Source organism: Erigeron canadensis, chromosome 4 (assembly GCF_010389155.1).
Source record: "Erigeron canadensis isolate Cc75 chromosome 4, C_canadensis_v1, whole genome shotgun sequence".
Taxonomy (NCBI): domain Eukaryota; kingdom Viridiplantae; phylum Streptophyta; class Magnoliopsida; order Asterales; family Asteraceae; genus Erigeron; species Erigeron canadensis.
In genome coordinates, this window is record NC_057764.1 from 9,764,504 (window position 1) to 9,787,574 (window position 23,071).

Sequence of the window (23,071 nt, forward strand, 5' to 3'; positions counted from 1 at the left end):
GACAATAAGGAATGAGTGGCCACCAACGATCGATATTCCAACATCTCTTACTGTTTTTTTTTATAACTCACGTTGCAAACCATTTGCTCATTTTACACCTCTGTATTAATATTTCTTGTCATCATTCCATTACTTAACATTTAGGGCAAGATGGACATCCCATAAAGATTTCTTATGATTAATATCAAGTCGTCTCAAGAAGTGAACGACATTTATAACTCTTCCAAAGCTTCTAATCAAGTGAAATTTAGGGCACCAAGCAAGAGATGCCCCCAACTACGGAGATCAAAAGCTTGTAAGTGACAAAAAGGGTCATGATGAAACCTATATGAACTCTCACATTTTGTACGTCTCCGTGAAGCTATTCTTATTGTCAATCTATTCCTTTTATCACCGTGTGAACGAGGGAACTTCGAGGACGAAGTTGATGTTAAGAGGGTAATGATGTAACAACCCTCAATTTCAATTAGGACTACTTACTTATATTTATCTAGGTGTCGATCCCTAGAGGTTTGTTAAGAGAATTGACCTTCTAGACAGTGAAATGCCTTAGAAATACCATAGATGACTAGCTATCTTAGAAATGCCATAACCAATAACTATAATCAATCAAGCCGATCTCAAGCTACATATAATAGTTCTAATTTAACTTGACAAAATGCCAATGAATCAAAAATTTTATTTCGAGAAGTTAAGCTATATAAATAATAAGGTAAGACTCACAAGTTGTGATAACAATCATAAATCTTAGGAAATGTCCAACAATCTAAATCACCAAGCTAATTATAGTACATTTGAATATAGAAATATAATGACCATCTTACAATACATACTTATAAACTATTGTGTACATAAAATGAGTTTAAATAATAATGAGTATATATACGTCTAACATGAGTAACAGTTTATAATAAAGAGCAAAGTAACAAATTAAAATACAAACATATATGCATATGTATATACACGGCATGCATACATACATACAAACACAACTTAACAAAAATATATACAAGTACTTAACTAAATTTACATCCATCCATACAAAATATATTTATACACTTAGGAAAAACAACTACAAAATTAAAAATACAAACTTATATCCATACATACACTTCATATATCAAAAAAATTCAAAATCCCCTCCAAAACACTACCCCAAAACCGGCCTCCCCCTTCCCAAAACACCTCACCCAATCAAATATTAACTAGTCTCTTTATTCTTATACTTTCAATGCATGCTACACCCATACTTACACTCCAACTCACACTTTACACTCCAACACTTCCCAACACACTTAATCTCTCATTTCTCTCTCATTTTTCTCTCAAAAATCTGTACATTATCATCTTTCTCTCTTCATCATTTTCGGTTCAAAGAAAGCAACAAAAAGGCAAGAAAAATCAATCTAAATTTATAGTAATAATAAGGGTTTTTAAAGAATGAAACAAGGGTTGATTCAAGATAGTTTTAAGGGTTATTTTGAGCTTGGAATAAGGGTCATTTGGAGCATCAGAGGCCACGAAATTCCTGCCCAAAAACCATCTTCAAATCGAGTTCACCAAGGGTATAAATCTTCATCTCTTTGTTTAATCTATCTTGTTTTTGTATATACTAAAAGATCTTCATCAAAAATCATGTTTTTCTTTGATTTTCTTCTTGAAAACACACTTGATGAAGGCAAGTTGATAGAATCTTCTTCCTCATGCTCATGCATGTCAAGATCTAGAAGAATGATTCAAGGATTCAACAAGTTAAAGACCCAAAAGTGTTGTGTTATGTTAATAACTAGTAAAAATGACTTTTGCTTGAAAAATGAGGACATATTTGCATATATTTATTTATATAATTCTGTATATTTTCATGGATAAACTCATTTTGATGTTAAAAGTAAGATTTAATAAAGGTTTTGTTGTTAAAAGTTGTTAGATTTTGACATGGATGTACATAACTTGTGTTAAATAGGTTGTAAGAGCTTAGATTTGAGATGGATCTTTGAATGATGAGTGATGATTTTGAAATTGTTAATAATCAGTAAACATTGATGTTAAAATCATACAAAAATAACCAACAAACATGTTAGAGGTGAAATAAAGAGTAAATAAAGCAAGAAAGCCTATTAGTGAGTTGTTTTAATCAAGAACAAATCTGACAGAAACCAAACTTTCAAGAAAAACTGTCTTGTAACACAGTTTGGTGATTTTTTCATCGGTTTGTTGGGTGGAATGTTGTTCACTAACAACACTTGTCTTCACAACCACTTTGGTTTCACACCCATTATTTGATTGAGTACCTTCAACACCAGCAGATGAGGGCCAATCAAACATATCGAAGATCCTCGAAACCGCTAGCTCCCTTAATAACGACATGATCTCATTGTGTTGTTGATACGATCAGAAGGCTAATACCTAGGCAAAAACCTAGCGGCGATGATGCTTGGCCAAACAAGTCGTCTTCGACGGATATCAATTCCGGCCAACTGGATAGACAAGAGAGATATTAACGGATCAGTTGGCTGTGGGATAGGTGGTGGTTGAGGAGGGTTACGCCGGTGCTGGATAGGTGGAGTTGGTGGTGTTTCGTTATGAAAAAAATTTTCAAACTCGGTGTCCTTTGATTCATCAACAACTGATTCATCGGGTGCCTCTTCATACTGTCTTTCATATCTGTTGAAAGGGTTGATCTTCCCGAATCCATTCTCGAAGCCTTTCGATTTCAATGTCGCGTGGGTCGCATCCAACTTCACCATTGCCTTTGTCGGTGATGCGAGCGGCGATCTTGTGCAGACATCTCTAAATTCCTAAGTTATGAATACCACTTGATACGGACAGAAGGCTAATACCTAGGCAAAATCCCAGCGGCGATGACGCTTGGCCAACCAAGTCGTCTTCGACGGATATCAATTCCGGCCAACCGGATAGACAAGAGAGATATTCTCAAAAGACATTTATTCATCAATACTCCAACTAAAGAGATTACAATGTCTTTAAATAAGAAAACAAAAGAAGACAAATAAGGAAATAATAATCTAAACAAAACATAAAAGATACGTAAGGAATAACTCTCAATTTTGGCTGGAGTGGATTGCACTTGGGCTGGCCCTAGCCACCTTGGACGCCTGTTTGTTGCAAGCCCGAAGAGTCTTCTTCGGGTAGGGCTGGATCCGTATCAGTTGCCTTGCACGCCGATCCATGATTCCTAATGTTTCCTACTGAATTCCTCCGTCTTTGCCTTAAATTCCTCCATTTTTGCCCTGAATTCCTTCCTCTTTTTAATTTAAGAATCAAAAAGACAAGCAGAAAAATAGCCAAGAAACGCACAATGAACACAATCGGCTATTTCATTGATAAGGCTGAATTCAAGCTTTAGCTGCTCCAAGAATAAAAACAAGACAATAATAAACTAAACAATAATAATTCTCCACACTCCGACACGATGGCTACAAGCCTTATTTAAATATGACACAAACCTAACTTGGAGAACACATAATTAACTAATATAGATAAACAATTATTAAAACGGACACTTCAACCCCGTCTGAAGCCCAACCCAGCCCAACCTTCTGCCATATCCTTGATAGATATCACTACTCTCCACCACAAAACACACCTTGTCCTCACGGTGTGGCTTCAAAAATTACATTAGGTGATTCGCGGATCCCATACCATTCTCGAACATCCAATAACATGTCTAACATCAGCTAGCGCAGCCCAACCTTCTGCCATACCCTTGATAGATATCACTACTCCCCACCACAAAACATACCTTGTCCTCACGGTGTGGCTTCAAAAATTACATTAGGTGATTTGCGGATCCCATACCATTCTCGAACATCCAAAAACATGTCTAACATCAGCTAGATGATATTTACTAATGTCACTAGTGCTATAGAGTTGTCTCGCCCGTCTCCCTCGTCTCTACTACTGAGTTGCTTGTTGAAGCTATACAAAATTCTGGTCTTTATGGTCCTGTTTCATCCATGTTGGCTTTTGCAGCCGTCATTAATAATCTCATCTCCCTGCATCTGCCTGTTGATTCATCCATATGGGTCACGTTTACCTACTACTCAATCTGAAACATATTTAATCTCCTTAACAAGTATTACTACCTTATTCTTTTGTACCTTAGTGGTTTCATCCCCGGGTTCCTTGTTTCTTTCTTCATGGTCCGATGGTGCTGATTTTGTACCAGTGTCATCCACTATGGTGATTTGTTGATCGGTTTGCTGGGTGGAATGTTGTTCACTAACAACACTTTTATTTCACAACCACTTTGGTTTCATACCCTTTGATTGAGTACCTTAACACCAGCCGATGAGGACCAGTGAGCCACACCGCAGCCCCTCGAAACCACTAGCTCCCTTAATAATTTCATGATTTCATTGTGTTGCCTTTCACGCCGTTCCATGTCTTCCTCATGTTTCCTACTGAATTCCTCTATCTTTGCCCTAAATTCCTCCATCTCTACCCTTAATTCCTTTATCTTTTTAATTTAAGAATCAAAAATACAAAATTAGAGGTTGCAAGATCTATAGCGCTAATACCAATTGATATGAATCAAACTAGAAAAATAGCCAAGAAACGCACAATGAACACAAACTCAGCCAAATGAAGTCGGTTGTTTCTTTGATAAGGCTGAATTCGAGCTTCAGCTACTCCAAGAATAAAAACTAGACAATAATAAACTAAACAATAATAATTCTCCACACTCCAATACGATGGCTACAAGCCTTATTTAAATATGACACAACCCTAACTTGGAGAACACATAATTAACTAATATAGATAAACAATTATTAAAACCGAGATTTAACCCCCTATGAAGCCCAGCCCAACCCAACCCAGCCTCCTGCCACCCCTTGATACATATCACATAAGGATGATGTGGGCAAACTAGTTATAACTACAGGACAACCTGTTTAGTATAGTCTAATTAATATGTTTTATGTGCCATTTAAATATTTAAAATTTTCAATGTATCTTGTTCCTATCAGTGACTCAGTGTACCATTTTTCTCGATTAAGACACTGGTATGAGATAATGAAATACTATTTAAAGCTATAAAGCCATACAAATAAGAAATTAGTGCACAAAGCAAGCAAGACACCTCAAAAGATTTTTTTTTACTCATTATTGGCATCAACAAACTTTTACATGAAACTTTATCATCATTTCATGACAGGATCACCACCAAGGTGACCTTGTGATCAAGTGTCTAGAGTATATCACAAGAAGTCTCAAGTTAAGTAAACATCTTAGGGTGGTAAAACTTGAAAGAGCTCGGAACCATTCACGAGGATACCCTATAGGGAAGTGTGCATATGGGTCAAAGTCTTGCACTCCCTGGGTAATTTGAAAAGGAAAAACTTCCTCCATTTACGTTTCTCATTATCTTGACATGTCTAAATCCCCGCAGACAAGATTCCAATAATAATTAATGAACATCTTTCATGATGTAAGTCATCCATTCAATGTAAATAGAACATCCTCTTGGAAACCGAAGAGTGAGCTTATTTGTGTTTTGTATCCAATTTATACTCCTAAAATTAATAGCTTATAGTAGCTAGATTTTTAATATGCCTAATTTATCACAACAGTCATATATTTGATGATATATAAGGCCTTCTTATTTGTTACTTTATGTTTTAACAAAGAGGTATCCTAACCAAGCATGGGAAATTTCTCCATCCTGCAGTACTTGGATCATTATGGTATTAAATTAATGCCCAGTTTACTTATGACTTCAAAAAGAGGAAACTACGTATTAACGTGTAAACTAGTTGACTATTACACAAACAATCACATCTATACTTTAATAAAATTTCTATCCAATTTATACTCCTAAAATTAATAGCTTATAGTAGCTACATTTTTAATATGCCTAATTTATCACAACAGTCATATATTTGATGATATATATAAGACCTTCTTATTTGTTGCTTTATGTTTTATCAAGGAGGTATCCTAACCAAGCATGGGAAATTTCTCCATCCTACAGTACTTGGATCATTATGGTATTAAATTAATGCCCAGTTTACTTATGACTTCAAAAGGAGGAAACTACGTATTAACGTGTAAACTAGTTGACTATTACACAAACATTCACATCTATACTTTAATAAAGCCTATCTTGAAGGATCAAGAATAAATCAACCCAGTCATTATCATTAATTTATTAAAAATAAAGGTAAACACTTAAAGAAAATGACACTTCAGACTTTGCCTGATGTGTTAGCATGAGATTGCCAACTTGTAGGTATAACATAGCTAATACATGTGTAGAAGATACCAACTAATTATCAGAAAAAGGTGGCGAAAGAGACGGCAGAAACAGGTTGGGTAATAGGCCATAACTGGTCATTTTCATTACGAGATGGTCAGGTGAAACTAAAAACATTTGTTCTCATTCTCTTTGCTTTTCCTGAACTTTATATGTGAATCATGTTTCAATATAATTTAGTGCTAATCTTCTTTTGGAACAAAATAATCTATGACGTTTTACGCATTGTGAAAACAGATTGGGTATTAATTGATGATTTTTGACTCATTTTTATTTTAGCATTTTTTGAGCTTAAACATGTGACATCTTAGTGGGAAAATATAAATCAAATAATGATGGTCTAAACTGCCACCTCTATTATTCTAGTTTCAGCAACTTCAAAATATTTTAATAGAGAAATGAGATCTCCAAGTGGAACTGCAAAATTGGTCTCAGCTACAAAACACACAAATAACATGAGAAGCATACAGTAACTGGAGATAGACTTACTGGGATATTTTGTTTGACATTCCACAAGCGCAAGGTGCTGTCAGTAGATGCAGAAGCTAGCTCATGGTTAGACAAGAACTTTATGTATGAAACAGCTTTCCGATGCCCACTAAAAATATGCAATGGTTGGCTTATATTTCTTAAGTCATAATAATGAATGTGATGATCTGCTGAACCCACCTGCAAAGTAAATAAGCATGCTTCCACAATAAGTATTGATATTTTTAATCAATTAGTTTGAAAAATCTAGAAAACAAACTGGAACGTACTGCAACATGAAAGCTAGATCCAGGATTATATTTTACAGAGCAGATATTTGCTTTCATATCAATGTTAAGAACACTTGCTTCCTGTCTTGTACACCATATCTTCACCTGCTCAATATATCGAGAACATAAGCAGAACATTACAACGAACAAAATCACAAGGCATTTACCTTAGCATAGACCTAGCCTCACCATAACATGATATCAGATGTGGGAATATAGCTGGGACAGTGGGGTTGGGTAACAGGTCAAAACAAGTGATTAGGTGAGGGTAAATAAGATCCAGTCCATTTTCGGTGGACCTGAAATACCTTATGTCCACATACTTAGAATTTAATAAATCATTAGTTGTCAAATATAGTAATTAAGATTATATTACTCAACAGTGATCTAACTTATTGAAATAACTATGAATTTGAAGGTTTTATGCATTTACACTTCATTTGAATTTAATTCTTTCAGTTTTAAATTAGCTTTTTTTTCTTTCTAACTTAACATATAGCCTGCTAAAGTAAACCGTAATCCACATTGTTTAGTAAATGCCCGAAACTGCCACCTCTTTGCAAGAACATGTGGCATGCCCAAAATTGATTTCAGTTTTGGTCTATATAGCATTTATTAGCTTCCCACCATCAATTACCTTACAATCATCACTTCCAGATACTAGCATTAATTGTAGGCTCAGTACGTGAAAAATCAAGACTCCAAGCTCGCTTCTCATGCTCTTCATACTCCATTACGCTCTGAGAGCATTGTAATTTAGAATGGCATGATATATTTATAAAGCAAGCTATACGAAAGATTCTACCTGGCGAGTGGTTACATCCCAGACGGTCACAATACCCTCATAATCACTACTGGCTATGTGACTTTTGGTGTACTTGTTCCAGCTCAAACAACTAAGCATGGAGCGTGTTGACATTTCCACCCCAGGACATTGGACATCTGCTTGTTCATTTACCACCTGGAAAACCACTAATATGTAAATATGAAATGAGGCCAGAATTATCTATTATGCATCAAATTACAAGTTCTTAACTATCATAGATACAAAATGCAAGCATCTTATAAACTGACTGTGCACAAGGAGGTGGCAACGTAAACCCATTGCCTAAAAATGGGTCAGCTTAAATTGTAATTAATCTTGCGTGAGCAAAATCGGTAAAATTTCAATACACTGAAAAAATGACAGGTCAAATGGGTCAAACATGGCACGTCACCCAGAATGTTTTCCAATTCTTAAAACCTACTGAATGGCTTTAATAAAACAACCCCACTTGACACATAGTATTTATAAATTCGAAAACTATATATATAAGTTCCAACAAGTCTGTCCACATCGGTCCATTTAGATTTGTATCGGAAGTTACCAACCCAACCCGACCCAATTTGCCACATTCTAATGAATATATGCCATCATAAACCTAGCTGTATGATCTGTTGTATTTATGCTAAGAGCATAATATAGCTATTAATTGTAAGTATCCTCTCACACAGATAGGGTTTGATCGTAATAGTAGGCCCCTATTGTCTACAGTATCTGGTAACATGAACTGTTGAATATAACAGATATGTACTCCTGAACTATAAATATTCATATGTAGAACCCATAAAATTAAAACGGATTAAGTGCGCCGAAATGTAACTAACTATGATCAAATATCTATAGTGGGAACCAACTATCAGATTGGATATTGTGTGTTAAGAACTTAGTAAAAATGTTCAAATCATGAGCCGACGAATCAAAAACTCGCACGTGGCGGCTAATATGGGTTGCCACGTATGTCATATTACATAATTTGGACAATTTATCAAGTTGTTATACAATGTCCAAAACCTTAGTTCGTTCATACTGCAGACATTTGGTTATAGTTAGTTACATTTCAAGGTACTTAATGTTGGGCTATATAACTATTTATCACAACAAATCACAAAGCACGCAACGGAAGACAAGATCTATGCAGTTTAATTAATTAACCAAGATATAGAATATGTACCTTATAATGGAGAGATTTGAAAACAAGAACAAAGTTTAAATTAACCTCTCTACGATTGCACACTCAACGTTGGAACGTATGTATGCTGTTACTTGATCACGAACTCACAAACCTGTTGTGTATCTCCCTTAATTCGAAATCCTTGTAATCGAAAACCAATATATAGTTGTTGTTGACAAACAAAGCAACAACACAATTAATACTAAAGCATTAATTATATGGAGACTACATGTGATTTATACGAAAGACACAAAACCAAAATCCCTTTTGGGACTTTCGGTTTGGTTCGACCGAAGGGAAAAGAGAAAAGGATTATTAGGGTTTTACAAATCTAATTGTCTTGTGTGAATTGATATCTAAACCTTTTGAATTAAGCCCTCTATATATAGGGAATAATTAGGGTTTTTAATCTTGGTAACCAAGTAATCTCAAGGCCAAAAAGCCTTGTAATTTTCGGCCCCTATGTTTAGGGAATTAGAGTCCAATACTAATTTCTTAATTTCACATTTAATCCTCCTTCTAATTAATTTAAATACAATTAATCCTTTAACTTATTTAAATTAATTATTTCGTGATCAAATTAATTAATAAATTACATTTAATATATTAATTAACTTATAATTACATTCACGTTGAGGTATGACCCTGTAGGCTTAAATACTTTTCGGACATACGTTCACGTTTACGTGATCATATTCCAATAGCTCCCACTTGAGCTCGTAACGAATGAAGGTAATAACATTGGTAAGCGTCTAGCAACACGCCAATGCTCCCGAAAACATTTAAGTATAGTTTTAAACGGTTAAGGCATTTATTATCCTTTTGTTCCGATACCTTTGTTAAATATGAATATGGATCGAGATCATTTCATAATTTAACGATTATGTTTCTCATTCTATAACTAATTAATGATTACCAAATATAATCAAGAACTATCTGGATTTATTTGGGCACGGCCATGCAAACATCTTAATTAGTCAAATGAGGGCGCCAAACGGTATCATACTTCAATTTCAAATTGAAAGAACAAATCCTATATTGACTACACGTGTCAGTCATAATATTTCACGACGCTTTATGAAAATAGCCCTTTATTTACCCCCTTATTCAGAAGAGTTAGAACTATATCTAGTAAGTGCGATTCATATATGCTGACCTGTATCTCAAGTCAAAGGATCAATAAAAGTAACCATTTGCGAATTTCACTTAATGACGATGATCCATAAAGTGATAATTCGTTAGTGGAGTAGTCCGATATGCATCTGCTATGGATATCATGTGAGTTTGGTGGGAACCATCCATTATATATTCCAAGAATATAATCAATCACTCACATTTGTCTTAGTTTAATTATATTCCCATATAATTAATCGACAATGGACAATTTAGAATATTTAAATGAAATATTCAAGGATTAAACATGCAAATATATGACACAATTTAATATTGCATGAAATCAAACATATCAAGTACTTTATTTCATTATGGAAAATATAAACTGTTTAACATCCCTTATCCAAATACTGAAACAACAGATTTACATGAAATAACTAGCTAATTTAAGCCCTATGCCATCGGCATGCCTTTCAAGCTTGGGCCTAGACAAAGATTTTGTGAAAGGATCAGCTAAGTTAAAATCTGTGTTAACTTTGAGTAAATTGATCTCTCCTAGTTCGATCTGCTCTCGAACATAGTGATATCGTGTAGCATAATGTCTGGCACCTTTCTGAACTCAGGGTTCGTTAGCAATGATTAATGCACCGGTATTATCACAGTACAAATCAGTGGGTAATTCATTTGAGGGGATCACGTCAAGCCCGCTAATAAACTTCCTTATCCAGACTGCTTCCATTGCGGCTTCTGAGGCGGCAATGTACTCAGACTCTGTTGTAGATACGACAACTGTGGTTTTTAGCTCATAACATTCCACCATGCCTTCATTTAAACAATGAAGACGTATCCTGACTGATATTTTGAATCACATTTATCAGTCTAAAATCCAACATCACAGTATGTATTCACTTTGAATTCTGGATCAGGATTTCTTCCATACACCAAGAATAACTCTTTAGTAGCACCCATGTACTTAAGAATATTCTTTACAGCAATTCAATGATCCTATCCAGGATTTTGCTGATAGTGGCTAACTATATTTTGCGCGAACGCAATATCAGGTCTAGTGCATCTTACCGCATACATAACATATCCCACAGCCGAAGCATAAGGGATTTTTCGCATACGCTCCACCTCATTAGGTGTAGAAGCACTGTTCTTGCTAGATAAGTTAAGTCTTTCTTGCATGGGAACGAAACCACGCTTAGAATCCTATATCTTGAATCTCTTCAAGACCTTATCAATATAAACACTTTCCACGATGGGACTTAACATCTTGCAACATTGGAATGTGTTTTCCTATGTTTAATATGTCATCGACATACAAGACAAGGAAAGTAACATTACTCCCACTAGCTTTGCGATATACACATGTTTCATCGGGATTTTGAACGAAACCAAACTTTTTGATTTCTTCATCAAACCGTTTATTCCAACTTCTTGATGCTTGCTTTAGTCCATAAATGGATCTTTGAAGCTTGCATACTTTGTTGGGATGTTTCGGATCAATAAAACCTTCCGGTTGATCCATATAGACTTCTTCATCCAAGTAACCATTTAAGAAGGCAGTCTTAACATCCATTTGCCATATCTCAAAGTCATAGTATGCTGCTATAGCTAAGAGAATCCTAATAGCTCTAATGTCCGCAACTGGTGAAAAGGTTTCTTCATAATCAACACCGAAATGTTGAGTATAACCTTTCGCCACGAGACGAGCTTTATAGGTGTGTACATTTCCATCCATGTCCGTCTTCTTCTTGAAGATCCACTTACACCCAACAGTCTGAGCATTTTGTGGAAGATCAACCAAGCTCTAGATTTGATTGTCTTTCATGGATTTCATTTCCACCTTCGTAGCTTCAAGCCATTTGTCAGATTCCGGATCTGATAATGCAGCTTTGAAATTCGGAGGCTCATCAAGATCTCCAACAACGTCTTCTTCTACCATTAGACGTAGTCTTTCGGTAGGACGTTTTGTCCTTTCGGACCTACGAAGTGGAATCGCTTCATTATCATCAACTTGAGGTTCATCACTTTGAACATTCCCCCCCCCCCCAAGTTGATGATTGCTAGTATCTTTAGAAGGTGACACATCTTCCTCTTGAGTCTCATCAAGTTCTACAATCCTCCCACTGTTCTCTTGAACTAACTTCTTTTCAAAGAATTCAGCATATCGAGCAACACGAACAGTGTTTTTGGCGGGATCATAGAAGTCGTAACCCATCGTTTCTTTAGGGTATCCGAGAAAGATGCACTTAGTAGTCATGGGTTCAAGTTTGTCAGGCGTATCGCGCTTCACAAGTGCCTCACATCCCCAGACTATAAAGTAAGACAAATTAGGGACATCACCATGACATAATTCATACGGTGTCTTGTCAACCTTCTTGGTTGGAACCATATTGAGAATGCGTACAACAGTCTCTAGAGCATAATCCCAAAACGAAAATGGGAGAGTTGTACGGGTCATCATTGATCTCACCATGTCTAGCAAGGTTCAATTTCTCCTTTCAGATACTCCATTATGCAGAGGAGTGTATGGAGGAGTAAGCTGTTGGACAATGCCACTTGCTTTAAGATAATCCTTAAACTCTTGACTTAAGTATTCACCACCTCGATCCGAACGAAGCATAGTTTTACCGAGTTGATTTTCTACTTCATTTTTAAACTCTTTGAATGTTTCAAAGACTTCATGTTTATGTTTAAGCAAGTAAACATAACCATAACGATTGAAATCATCCGTAGAATAATGAAGTATCTAGCATTTTTCCTTGACATATGTCTAAAAGGACTACATACATCGGAATGTATTAGTCCAAGTAGTTCCTTAGCCCTCTCCGGTTTTATGTGGAAAGGGTATTCTTGTTATATTGCCGAAAATACAAGATATGCATTTTTCAAATGATTCATCATTTGATTGTAAGATCCCTTCACGTTGAAGTTTTCAATGCTTTTCTTGCTAACGGTAATTCGAAAGACACGCATTTATCAAACGATTCATCATTTGATTTGTAAGATCTTTTCACATTGAAGACTTTTAATGCGTTTCTTGCTAATGATAATGTCGAAGACACGCATTTATCAAATGATTCATCATTTGATTTGTAAGATATCTTCACATTGAAGTCTTTAAATGCGTTTCTTAACAAAAATTAAACAAGATGACCATGTCAAAGATAGAGTCCAAGTTAACTTGACTCTTTTGCTATTGAATTATCATTTGAATCTCATCAACACTTATAATTCAGTTAAGAAGATACTTGAAGAACTGGTTAAACCAACTTGCTTCTTTTTCTTGTTCAACTCAGCTAGATACTTAGGACAATTCCTCTTCCAGTGTCTCACTATAGCATAGTGATGACAAGACTGGTCTTTAGCCGTATGCTCCTTTTTCTAAAGGGTCTTTTAAGGTTTTGAGACTAAACACTTTGTTTCCTCTTACCTAAGTTCTTGCCTTTAGCTTTACGGTTGTTTTGCTTTCTAAACCATTTCCCCCTTGATCATAAGAACTTGAGGTATCTCAGATTTCTTGAAAGGTATTCTTCATACTCAATCAACTTGATATGAAGTCCAACTATGGAAATCTGCAATTTCTCTTATACCAATAAGAATTGACAGAAGATACGTATAGTTTAATCCTTTCCATAATGCTCAAAGTGACTCTTCATCTTGAGTACATGAGCATTTACCGGTTTCCCATACTCGTGTTCAAGTTATGGAGTGACTCAATTAGCTAAAGTAATTCACCTCCAACTTGTTTTCCGTACATAGACTTGAGTTATTTGATCATATCACACGGATTTTGCAATCCGAATTGCCTTTTGAAGCTCAGGAGACATGCTTCTAGCATCAAATAAGCAACCTCAATATGTCTATTGTACCGAGTATTTTATGCTTCCAACTGCAAAGCAGTGGCATTCTCATTAGGAATAGCGGTATCTGAGTTTCAATGACATCGGTTTTCTTTTCAATTCTTAGAACAATTCTCTATTGACAAAAACAGTCATTGAAATTGGTTTCAGAAAGTTTTCTCTTTCTAGCTTCGACCTGAAGCCGATTGGTGTATGTTTTGTGAAGGATTTGTTGCCTTTTACAAAACAGATTCAAGTTCAATTATCGGTATTTTCGATAATAAATCCTTAAGAAATTAATTACCCAATGTTTATAAAATAAACAATTAATTTCATTAAGGCTAGGATCCAATTGATATGCAACCTTTTCATCAGTTGATCTGCTACAAATAATTGCAATCAAAAGGTAAGTGACGATCAGTAATTGCATTACAAGTGCAATTCCTAGAAAGTATGGGACCTACGTAAGACACTCGATTCATCAAGTAATCTTTTGTAGTCATGTTTTGTCCCATCTTTTGCCACGGGTCAAGGTCTCACCGCTTAACTCGCTTTAAGTCGTCCAACTAAGAACGTGCAAAATTGACCACCACTATGTACCAGTGAATGGGTTTTGTCATGCAATCGCCATTTCACCACTGTGTACCAGTGAGTAAAACAACGACCCCATGTGTCCTTGACAAATTGGGTGGCAAATGACTTAAGTTTATTGGGTCATTCAATTTGACATGTGATCAAAAAGTTATGTTTCGAAGATTCATGCATATCTTCTAAACATAATATTTAATAAAATCATTTGTATAGTCTTAGCAACACAAGAGAGCTCGGTAGCTCCATTTGAACGCACAAAGAAGCGCAAGGGCAAAGGTATGCGATGAACGCGATTTAAAAACCCGCCCTTTTAGAAGGCTAGCGCACTCCGGCTTATACCTCTCTTAGAGTTTGTTCAAATGGGTGAGCCGGTGTATCTCAAGGTTGTAGGACTCCAATTTTATTAAAAAAATCTCTTATTTCGATATTTCTTAGTCAAGTTTATCTTTTCTCAAAAATAATTTTACATCACAATTTATATCTCAATAAATATGCAAAATCATAAACTATAACTATTAAGCATGCAACGAGTTATGGTAGGCCACCTAAACATGTCACTATGGTTTATTCATGTCTAATCCGGCTCCCCCTTCAAAGAAGAGGACCACATACATCAAGTTTCCTTGATTGCGTAAGCCTTAAACATATACATCACAAACAATTATCATATAATCACATAGTTTGCTTTCTGGAAAATCTAGTAGCTTCACGACCTGTTTAGACCTGTTTCTGGTCTGATTCAGATTTCGACCAGAACTACAAAGTTTTAGCCCTATGTGTTGGGCATATAAAGTTCAAAGCACGACCTCTAACTCATTACGGATTAAAAGATATGAATTTTTTAGTAAACTATCGCAAATCAGAAAGTTTATACGAAAAATTTACATTGTCACACAATTAATTATACAATTATCTAGCATAATTAACCCTAATGATCAAGATTTCATATCAATATATCTAAGTAAGAATCATGAATGCTTTGCATGAAAAATTCATGATTTTTACTTTTTTTTAACAGTTAAAATTAAAGGTACAACATATAAACATGCAATTTATCACATAAACATGTTTAGTTGATCAAAACTTGGATTAGGAACCCTAAAAAAAACAATTTTTTTTTTTTGTTTTCTGGAAAATTTCGAACCATATATATATTAAATAAAACTTTTTCATATTTAAATAATGTAATTAAATTACAAAATCAATTTAAATATATACATATATATATAGCCGAAAAATTCAATAATCAAGAACCCTAACTCCCCTTCAAGTTTTGATCTTTTGGTAATCAAAAAACATACATAGTAGGCTCGTGATACCACTCTTGGGTTAATAAATTAACGGAAGACAAGATCTATGCAGTTTAATTAATTAACCAAAGTAAAATATATACCTTATAATGGAGAGATTTGAAAACAAGAACAAGGTTTAAATTAACCTCTCTACGATTGCACACTCAACGTTGGAATGTATATATGCTAGTACTTGATCACGAACTCAAAAACCCGTTGTGTATCTCCCTTAATTCAAAATCCTTGTAATCGAAAACCAATATATAGTTGTTGTTTGACAAACAAAGCAACAACACAATTAATGCTAAAGTATTAATTATATGGAGACTACATGTGAGGTAAAAGAGAAAAGGATTATTAGGGTTTTACAAATCTAATTGTCGTGTGAATTGTTATCTAAACCCTTTGAATTAAGCCCTCTATATATATGGAATAATTAGGGTTTCTAATCTTGGTGACCAAGTAATCTCAAGGCCAAAAAGCCTTGTAATTTTCGGCCCTTATGTTTAGGGAATTAGAGTCCAACACTAATTTCCTATTTTCACATTTAATCCTCCTTCTAATTAATTTAAATACAATTAATCCTTTAATTTATTTAAATTAATTATTTCGTGATCAAATTAATTAATAAATTACATTTAATATATTAATTAATTTATAGTTACATTCACGTTGAGGTGTGACCCCGTAGGCTTAAATACTTTTTGGACATACGTTCATTTTACGTGGTGATATTCCAACACTTAACCCAATTAAAACCGGTACTTCAAACTCCTTTTACTCAATATTAGTGTTTAACCGTATATAAAGATACAAAACACTAAATTACATATATGAGCCAAAAGCTATTTATTTTAAAATAATAGGAAAAAATAGAATACAAATAGGTTTGTCATGAGCCCATCATTTCTAGCAATTATGCTTAATTCAAGTTCTAAAATCTGGATCAAAACAAGCATTCCAACTATCCAATACTGGCTGCAGAATATATTACAATCTGTATAATCTAATTAAATTTCAACATAACATTGTAACTAAAGGAGGTTTGATACAAGCAAATATGAACTTTAGATTGTACTTATGGCAATACTTACGGATGCAAACTCAAAGACCTTGATGCGTCTTGAAACTCCAGCTGTAGCAAAAAGCTCATCATCCTGGTCGAATTCTATGCTGAATACCAGGAAAACACTTAATCAAAGAGACAAAAAGGGTATGCCATTCAATGATATTTTGTTGCAGCTCATGTTTATGATACCAAGAAGGTGTCCAATAATATTACATCAATATCTGTTGTTAACCAACAGTTACAGATAACCTATTTTTGCATAAACAATTGCTTCTGCACATTAATATATTTATACAATCAAATATGAAATTGCTAACTCATTTTTATAGATCACCTACCAGGCTACCATTTGATTCCACACTATTCATTAACTTGACTGACCTTGATATAATATCAGCAGAGTGAAAAAGATCTCCGTGCCTAAGTTCAGCAATGACTCTCAATCGACTACAAAAAGAAAGAGTGCGTGGATAGTATCAAAATCCTTGCTTCAGGAAGAATGAGAAGAACGTACATATGAACATCAAGAGGGGCACACTAAACCTGTATCGTGTAAATGTCGAAAGTACACACTGGAAGTCCCTGAGTCCTGCATGATATCCATCTTTTTTTTATCGAATTATTATCCCTTTCTTCCTGCTTCTGCACATGTTTTGCCCAATGTCTCCGCTTTTGCAGGTAACACTCTTGCAAGTCATTGAACTGTGGGACACAATTATGAAAGAATACAATAAAGACAGTGCCACAAAAGTTAACCAACCACAAAATAGGAATGACAATGTCAGAGAAGGATGATGTGATTCCTTTCACTTGTTAAGTTCCATTCCAAGGGCAAGGGATTTTACTCTTCATTTTATCTTTAAATTGAACAAAAATGTACAGCTCCACCCATCTTCATTCAAATAAATTTTAGTAGCATAAATCTTCTTTAGAAAACTCAAATCTTCAATTTAATTACTCATTCGTCTCGAAATTATGACTAGAAAAATGTATCTTCTAATTATAATCTTATTCGAGGTTAAGAAGCTTTTATTGAGTTAACATTGTATCATATGTATCAATAAATTCTCTAACTGACATAAAAAATGTCAATAGTAGAGATAAAATGCCATATTTTCTACATAAATGAAAAGTTTATAAACCATTCCAATCCTACTCGGTTATCAAACATGATAATAGAATGTAAGGATTCATTCCATTATCTAGCAAGGTGCAATATCTCATCCATCACATTACATTCCTTTACCATTCCATTCCTGTCAACTGAACAAACATAGTTGGCAGTAAGACTATGTAAAGTGTCAGCATGGAAAAAGCATCGCACAATGACGCATGCAGATTATACATATCAAGTGCTTTACATCCCTGATGGATATTAAGGCGAGTGCCATTATTTCTCAAATGCTCATCAAAATTTGTAGAAACAGTAACATCGATTATTCACTTACCAAACATTAAAAAATAGGGAAAATGGTATACGAATGTAACCACCTATGACAAAATGGTTATGTAATGTAGTGATCTATCCGGGTGGCTATGTAATGTATGCACCTATGTTTTTTTGACATAGTACACTAAAGACCATAATGGGCTAACCCGGCCCAAATACTAAACCCATAGAACCATAAATCAATAGGCTCACTTGGCCCAACAAACCATAAAGTCCAATAACCAATATAACCCATTAAGCACATAACCCAAATACGGTTAAGCCCAATAACTAAATTAAGCCCAAGTCACATAAAAACCCATCACATTTTGGCCCAAATGATAATGGCCCATAACACTTAAACGAATTTCCTGAGATAAGTGTAATCAAAATAAAACAAAGATAATTGAGTGAGATAGGCATAAGTAATTATGTTAACCAATCTATATATTGATATCACAAATGCTAATTTGCGCTAAAATCGGTTACACAACAAATGATGAATAAAGATAACATAATTTAATATGGCATTTCTATATGATAACCTAATATGCCAAGTGAAACCACAAATGAAGCCAAGTTACCGAGAACCTAACAACTTATAACTACGCATGTAATGAAAGTAACCTTTTACACCATCAATCTCTACAACCAAAACGATGCGAGTGTTACCAATATACTTGGATCCCACAATCGATAGCAACATAATGAAAATGGCATTTCTAAGTGATGGTTTAAGATAGGAACTTACTTATATTAGTCCTATTGTAGGGATAGTCTAGGCTTGAAATATGATGGAGGAACATAATGGATATATGGCCAAGGAAGCTATAGATGGGAAGTACCCATTTTGGATAGATGAGTATAATATGCGGCATATCAAGGTGAGTCATAGCCCCCTTTCAAACTATTTTATGTGTTTAACTATCGGGGTGAAAAACATGATATATAAATGAAATTGCTTTCTATATATTTATGAAATGATTCTTGGCATTACGATTATGAAAAGAAGTTATATCGTATGTTCAATGTGATAAATGTTATATGATGAGCTTGAGTTCTGTCAACCCGTTTTCTTTCGGTACACTACTATTTACTCCGATAGTGGAGGCCTGTAGTTAGATAGTTGCGCAACTAGGTTTCGTCCACCCACCCGGAGCATAACGGTGGAAGGTTGGTTGCCTTTGTGACGACCTTTTCTTCCAGTCCGACCGGAGCGGTGTACTAGCTACCTTAATTTAAATGGTCGTCTCCATGGCACGACCCCAATTGTAATTAAAACACTTGATTGACAGCTTGTGCTATGAAATGAAATAAATTATATATATATTGTTTGGACATGAAAAGGTAGTAGTAGTGGCTCAAACATTTACTCATCAAAAATTATGTAAATTATGCCCTTGTGGCTAAATGAAACTGATGTTAAATTATGCCCTTGTGGTTAAATGAAATTGATATTAAATTATGCCCGTATGGCTAAATGAAATTGATATTAATATGTTTGGATATTTGATTTGAACATACGGTTTGGGTATCGTCCCTCATATGAAATCTTGAAAGTCGTTGAAATTCTCGATATTGAAATATTGATGACTGAATGTTTTCGATGTGATATATGATTAATCATTTGATATATTTTTTTTTTCCCTCAAGAAGATTTGACAAATGAGAACTTTATAATTACCATGGATTTTGAACGTTTTAAAAAACATTGTGGTATTTGGAAAAAACTCGATAATATAATATGAGAATTTTTGTCGGTCATATGGTTTGGGTATTTCGAAATGTAATAGTAATCGGTTTTTTAAGTATTAAAACGGTGATGTACCAAGATTTATATAAAAACCTATGCACTCACCAACTACGTTTTCGTAGTTGACAATTTTTCTTCTTGCTTTTCAGGAATTAGCATAAGCTTTGAGGATTTATATGCATCATGATTGTTTGCATTGCACTTTGGAGTCGAATATCAAACCTTGTGATGGGCAATGGAATCCGCCTTGACCATTGTAGTATACTATTCATGTGCTTGATATTTGTTTCGTGAACTTAATATCCAAGTATGGTGGACGCATTTGTACTTGAAAATTGGTTCACATGCTTGTACATTTGTAAATTCTTTTTATCAAATAAAGCTATGGTGAATGTTATTTATAATCCTTTGTTTTGAATACTTGACTTTCTGTACATCTCATTGTTCCGCCTTAGTTGGGGTGTTACAAGTGTGGGCTAAAAATTGTTATTAGAGTTTAACTGGGCTTGTCAATTTTTTAATTGGTTGGGCTAAATTTTAATTATTTTTCTTGGGTTATTCGTTTAATTTGATTGTCAACAAGTTTTGAGTCAAAACGTCGATAAAACTTTCAAACGAGTTTGTTGCAAAGGGTTTAGATTTTCTAATGGGTGAAGAGCCAAGTTGGGAAGAAATTCGTCGTCATGATAATCTTTTTTGTTGGTGTATCAGAAGAATCCTTGTGCAATGGTTTGTTTTGAGAAAAATAAAGTCGATGTCAATACATTTAAATCTTTTGTGAGAGAACACAAAATTTTTCAACTTGAAATTGACCAACTCAAATCTGAAAACAAAGAGCTCAAATTTGCAAATGATCTCATTTTGATAAACATGGAAAGTGCTCAAAAAGAAAATGATCATTTACAATTAAAGATTTCTAAATTAACAAATGAGTTGGACAATTCTCTCAAAGAGCTCAATAAGAATGTTTTGGACAGTCAATCAAAAGAACTTGTTTTGCAACAAAAGATTTCTGAGCTTAACCATGAGTTGCAAAACAAGTCCTTCATTTTTGAGAAGAACGCCGAAAAGGAACGATCTAATTTTTGTGCTCAAATCAAGTGTCTTGAAGACAAGTGTTTGCAATTTCAGTCAAACGAAATATCTTTGACCAAGAAACATTTTGACCTTAAGATTGAATTGCAAACACAAACCAAATCTTTTTAAAAGTCCAAATCAATGTTCTGTTTCTTCTAACTCATTTAAAGAAGTTGTTGAAGTTTGCACTCAACCTGATTGTCCTATATGTGAAGTTGTGAATTCCCCTGTGCAAACTAAATGTGATGTGGTTAAGACCATTGAGACCTCAACTCAGACTGATTTTGATTTTGTTTCTAACAAGGTTGAGGTTTCTAAAAATTTTTCAAAAACCGAGTCTTTCAAACCTAAAGTTGACGTTCCACAGAGGATTTACACGGGTAAATCTTATAAACCTTTTGAAAGAAAGTTTTCCGAGTTTACTAATTACTCCTTGCAAAAGGGTAAGAAGTATGCTAAGAAACCAAATTGTGATTTGCCGAGCTTATTGCTCTCAAATGGTTCAAAATGACTTGAAACTAATTTCTCCTTGAAATGATCCTTTATCAATTGGCAACATTCTTGTTGTTTAATCAAATGATTTTTCATATATATTCAAAGTGAAGTCCAATCTATTTGTTCTATGCGCCTAGGTATTTACTCGACATATCATAGACTTCATATACATTTCTTCTGTCTGCCGAAGTTTATGCTCGGCAAATCTTACAAGTTGCACAAAATTTGTTCCAACACCATTTTCCATACATGTAATGTTTCTGGACAAAATTTTTCTTTTATACTATCTGCCGAGCAGTAAGCTCGGCAAACACCTCATTTTGTCAAATTTGCTTTATTGTCAAAAATTCTTGTCTATGTCTTGATAAATGTAAATGTGTTATATGTGGGTCCATTTATAGTTTTCATGAGTATTAGGATAAGAAGCAAGGTATTGAACGCCTTTGTGTACTACCTTTATTATGTTATCATTAAATACTTATGTGATTCTATAAATTGTAATGTTTTCTTATATATATATTAGGGCGAGAAGCAAGGTATTGAACGCCTTTGTGTACTACCGTTGTTGTCTCACACTTAATATATGTACGAAACCTTGTGTTTGTGAAAATAATGTGTCTAATTTGTTATAATGTGTATATTTCTTTGTGTGATGTCTAAAGTTGCTTTTCTGGTCAATATTTTGGTCAATTTGGTTTCATTTCAGGTTCTTCTTAAAAATCATAAAAAGATGTCTATATTTGAAGAAGGTGTCTCTATGAAGATGCAAGCTAATCAAGCTTTTCACATCCCATTTGCATCAAAATTCCCAATCATCACTGAAATTCTGAATCACCATCCACTAGATATAGCTCTCACTAATGGAGCTATAGTTCCAGAAAAGTATGTCTTCGACTTATGGGAATCTATTGTGTACACAAAGGCTGACAAAAGAAAGAAGTCTGAAGACTACTTCCATTATACATTGGAATCTGAAGGAAAGTACTATCTATGCAAATTTAATCTGGAACAGTTCAGATCCATCTTAGGGTTTCCTGAACAAGAAGAGTATGGAAAACTGCCATCTGTTGAAGAAATGTTGGCTGCAGGTCAAGCCCTTAGATATGAAGGGGAATTGGGATCTTTGAGAGATTTTAAGAGGATGAATGTTGCTACTCTCTAGCACACCATGTAAAATGTCTTGAATACATGCTTGATGCCCTCACAGAAAGGGATTGATGCAATGACAAAACATTCATTGTCATTATATTATGCAGTCACCCACAATGTGGAGTGTGACTATGCCAAGATTGTCTGGGAGAAAATGGCACAAGTGGTTATAGCCAAAGACAAGCAAGACAAGAAATACATCGATTGCCCCAGATCTTCAGCAGCC

General features: G+C 34.6%; 1 pseudogene; it reads right to left on the reverse strand.

Annotated features, from left to right (window-relative positions):
- Positions 1–2,399: 2,399 nt before the first annotated feature.
- Positions 2,400–17,834, reverse strand: LOC122596950 (annotated as a pseudogene).
- Positions 17,835–23,071: the final 5,237 nt, after the last annotated feature.